Here is a 5,208-nt window from a genome sequence, read left to right on the forward strand (position 1 = left end):
TTCAATAGTGCTCTTCGGAAAGAACTTCGCCTTTCCTCCACTGATCCCCATTTGAGTTCCCGAAGCATCTCTACAACACTTGTAAGCTGTTCGATCTTTCCGGGCGGGAAGGTGCGCCTGGTCCCCGCCACGAATCCGCCCGGCGAATTTGTGTCGAGGTCCGGTGAACCGGCCAGTCTGTGGATGGTTTTTAGGCGGTTTTCCATCTGCTTCGGCGAATGCGGGCTGGTTCCCCTTATTCCGCCTCAGCTACACTATGTCGGCGATTGCTGCGCAAACAAGTTCTCCACGTACGCGTACACCACCATTACTCTACCACGCAAACATAGGGGTTACACTTGTCTGGCGTGAGACGTTCCGCAAACATAGGGGTGACACTCGACTGGCGTGAGACGTTCCCTGGTGGGCCCACCGGAGGCCAAACCACACAGTAACCCTGGGTTCGCTGTGGGACGGCGGAGGGGTGAAGTGGACTGCGGTAGTCGTCGTGGGGTTGTGGCCCACTGCGGCTGCGGCGGGGACGGACCCTCTCCGTCGTTTCTACGCCCCCGGTTAACATACAATGCAATGCAATACAATACAATACAATACGCTGTTCGAACTTACCGGTAATAAATCTAGTAGCTCGCCTCTCAATTGCTTAGATGTCTTCCTTTAATCCGACCTTTACAGATGAACCACACTTTCCCAGAATTCTCCCAATAAATCGAAGTCGACCATTCGCCTTCCCTACTACAGGCCTTACGTGCTCAAACCATTTGATATTGCTTTGCAAAACGTTACGCCTAGATATTTAATCGGAGTGACTGTGCCAAGCAGAGCACTACTAATACGGTACGCTAACATTATGGGTCTGTTTTTCCTACTCATCTGCATTAACTTAGATTTAGAGTAGCTGCTATTCATCACGAGAGCTAGCGTCTTGTGCAAGTCATCTTGTATCCTCCTACAGCCACTCAACGGCGACACCTTCCCATACATCACAGCATCACCAGCAAACAGCCGCTGACTGCTGGCTTACCCTGTCTGCCAGATCATTTACGAGTATGTATATAGAAAATAACACCATTCCTATCAAACTTCCCTGGATCCATCCTGACCATATACTTGTCTCTGATGAACACTTGCCGTTGATAACAACATACTGGATTGAGTTTCTAACGAAGTCTTTGAGACAATCACAAACTATTAGATCGGGGTCTCCAACCGTTTAACTTACCTGCGCCACACTGGAAGAAGACGATTATTTTTGGGCAGTACATTATTTTCTTAACAGTAACAATTACAGCTGACGAAAAAAAGAGCACGGGATGGACCAATGAGAGAATAACGTCATGTGGCGGGAGTATTCAATTTATCAAGCCTTAGATAAACGGAGTCTTACGGATTTGTTCTGGCCGCATGCTGCCCGCGGGCTGCGAGTTCGACACCCCTGTATTAGATGACTCCAGTTGTCTGAACTAGAGAAAATTATGTTCGATGAGTTTTCGGGAGTGCGGACACGTCATCATTTCCTGCACCAACATTTCGACTGGGAGGCCTCAGAAATTACTGACTACGGGACCACTACGTGGACGGCCCTGGAATATTATTGCTCTGTCACCTATCGCTTGTTTCAACTCTGTATATGATTGGATTGTTTTACTGGAATTCGATATTCACATTGATCTGTCACACTATAACTGGCTTCGTAAGTCAATTCAAAGATCGAAGAAAGGCAGGGGTGTACCATCCCCAGCCAAATCACCCACGTCTGATAAAGTACTGTAGTATTCAGACAAACTTTAACGTCGACGGCAGCTTTAATTACTTAACTAACTGAGCCACACGAACTCTTTTGAGAAGTTATTGCAAAATTTTCACTTCCACCACATATCTTCAACCGTTAGGTGATACTCTTTGCCTGACTTTTTTTCAGATTTTTGGAGTCTCAAGTTTATAATACGATAAGTAATTATATGACCTAACTAATATCATGCCTACCTACAGCTTCTGCTGCCTAGAAAGCAGTACGTTCTTAAAAAGTGGTACGAATATTATGTTGTAGTCTGCGCACTGTAGCCGGCCGCGGTGGTCTAGCGGTTCTAGGCGCGCAGTCCGGAACCGCGCGACTGCTACGGTCGCAGGTTCGAATCCTGCCTCGGGCATGGATGTGTGTGATGTCCTTACGTTAGTTAGGTTTAAGTAGTTCTAAGTACTAGGGGACTGATGACCACATTAGTTCAGTCCCATAGTGCTCAGAGCCATTTGAACCAATCTGCGCACTGTCACAACAAATGTAAGATGTTTCAATAATATTACCATACTGAATTATGTTTTATAAGAATTGTCAGACAACATATCTTTAGACTGATTTATAACATAAGATTAACATTAAGAAGACAGTCACCTGCAGTTACAATAATCAATAAATATAGTAAATTTCTTTAGTAGGTAAACAAAGGCCCGAAACGTGCATCGCGGCCGATATATATAGTCACGATCCCTCTGATTAATAAACATGTTTTTTGACATGACCGATTCAGGTGATGTAAGAGTGTATTTTAGGCGAGATGAAGGATAAACAAACTGTTGAGTAGTGTATCAGATATATTAGGAAAACGATACAGGTAGACTGCTAATCGCTGTAGAGATGATACTTTGAGTTGCTGACAGGCACAACGAAAATACTTTTACATGTGTAACTTTCAGCCAAAGCCTTCTTCAGTAAGGAAACACACACACACACACACACACACACACACACACACACATATAAGGAAGCACACCACACGCACATATGACCGCCATCGCCGGCCGCTCGGACCGAAATTCGTTAAGTAGTGATGATTTCTTCCTGTTCAAACGACAAGTTTAATCGTGAAAACGTATATACATAAACCACCATATCAGAAAATGGCTACAGCCGAAATCGATTACGTGTTTACTAACCAATGCGTTAGTGACTATGACCTCGGAGTTCTACTTTCATTTTTTTTAGAGTGTGATTAAATAATGTGAGAGCTTCCTGTTGTCCTCACAATTGCTTAGTTGACCAGAATGAAGTAAGTAAGCAGATAATTTAAATTTAAGAATGTAGCTATCAAGAACTAGGAATCCGACTGACATTGCATTTTTTGCTTTTGTTTTGTTTCAGGCATATTCCACCGAATTATCAAACGACATAACATCAGAAACAAAGCAGAGCGTACAGAACTGAGAGTAAGTAATCTTCTTTCCTCATTTTATACGAAAATGTGTCATCTTCCTTTTACTTCTACGTAATCCATAAATGTCTTTCACGTTACTCAAGATAACTTTCTAAAACTGTTACGGAACTACTAAAATGTTAGCTGTTCTGCGTAAAATTCCACTATGTTTCTTAATTCACGAAGAATGTTATATGTGATAATATTGACGATTTAAGGTCAGTACCAGTTAGATAGTAATGATTATAAGCGTATGATGTAACTGAAAAGTAATAAAAATATTTGGAGGCGCCGGGTATCGATCCCGGTACCTCTCGCATGCTAAGCGAGCGCTCTACCATCTGAGCTACGCCCCCGACTTGTAGCATTAAGCAGTCTGGTGGAAAGTCACCCGTAATAAGTACTACTACGGCATGTGATTCTCTGACATGTCCCATACCTATTTCCTACCGAAAATAAACGTTATCAATGTCATTTAACCAGATTTACGAATGTATCGACGCCTTGAGAGCAGCATAATATCTACACTTTTTTGTGGGCGTCCACAGAAATCTATCCAAGAGGGAGCAAGATTCCTAAATTCCCAGTTTTGATATTTCTGACTTGGTAAGACTGAGAACGTCGTACCCCAGCACTGAATTTCACAAGAACTTCGCAAAACGCATTGTATGCCGAATAACTGACAGTTTCAACTCAATTTCTTTTTCTTTCTTTCTTTTCAGTAGATTACTTCCGAAACAAAAATGTAAACATTATTCTGCGATAAAGTGCTTATTCAACTTTAATGACATCTATAACGCTTTGTTTATTAAACATCACATCTGATACTGTCAATGGATTTGTTGTATCATATTCATGCCCTCTATTTTTTTAAACGCGACTGTCATGATTGAAGTTTAATCAAATGTCTACTTTTTATTGTAAAGTATAGCTCAAGCCAGCATTTGATGAGATGAATATGAGAATCTCTCCCAAAACAACCTCAAATTATCCGGTGTAACCGACTCACGACAGCCTTATCGCTCCAGTTTGAGACATTACTGTACGTCCATGTGAACTGGACCGCTGAATTCTTAACACTGTTAACTGCCATGTCGAACCCCACTGAGTTTCAGAAAGCCCCGATACATGGAGTGGAGATCTTTTTGACCTTCTACTTTTACTCATCTTTCTCCTCTGTTTTAGTGTAGCAAAGAGTATTATACGTTTTCGATTGATGCATTTGGGTGCAGTTGGAACCGCGGACGGATGCTAAGGTGAATAGCAGCCATAATTAGTTTGTGATGAGAACAGGCGCCCGAATCCACGGATTGGCCCGTCAATGCAGCTCGGGAAGAGCTCTTCGTCGAAGGGGCAAAACGTACACTGATGACTGTTTTGGCAATGCTCTGTAAATCTTCGCAACCGCCTTGATATTTTTGCAGGAGAGCGCTGAAACCACTGCTGCGCCAAGGAAAATGCGCCATTTCACGTGAATGCCTACCAAACAAACAAAGCCAGCAGTGCTAGATAATCGGGTTAGTGCAATTAAAGCCAGCCATATCTAGAAGTGAGTTCGTATTTTGTAACGAACATATGTCTATACGTCAGATACCAGGAGGTGGCAAGTGCCATTTCTTGCCTCCCCTTGCCGACACCTGTGGTGGTGGTCTAACATTGATAATGTATGAATAGAAATGATAAAAGGCCATCAAATGAAAACGAGACAGATGGAAAAACAGTAAGTAAAATGTTTATTATCCAAAAGCAATCACCATAACTGTTGATACACTGATCCCACTGTAAGACAAGACAGTTACTGCCCTCATGGTAAAATGTTTGTTGTTGCCTATGGAACTATGATTGTATCCAAATGTACACCTCTTCATCCGAAGCAAATTGATTGCTATGAATGTCTGTCTTCAGGGCTCCAAAAATACGGAAATCGCAAGGGGAGAGATCGGGACTGTGTGGAGGACGTGGAAGGGCTCGCCAGCGAAACTTCTGCAGCGCACTCTTAACAACCTTGGCAATATGTGGG

At 42.8% G+C, this 5,208-nt stretch overlaps 1 non-coding gene across 1 annotated transcript; it reads right to left on the bottom strand.

The window, feature by feature from the left end:
• Positions 1–3,471: 3,471 nt before the first annotated feature.
• Positions 3,472–3,544, bottom strand: Trnaa-agc. The gene has a single exon. It is a non-coding gene; the product is annotated as a tRNA-Ala (tRNA).
• Positions 3,545–5,208: the final 1,664 nt, after the last annotated feature.

Source organism: Schistocerca piceifrons, chromosome 1, assembly GCF_021461385.2.
Source record: "Schistocerca piceifrons isolate TAMUIC-IGC-003096 chromosome 1, iqSchPice1.1, whole genome shotgun sequence".
In the NCBI taxonomy this organism is placed as follows: Eukaryota; Metazoa; Arthropoda; class Insecta; order Orthoptera; family Acrididae; genus Schistocerca; species Schistocerca piceifrons.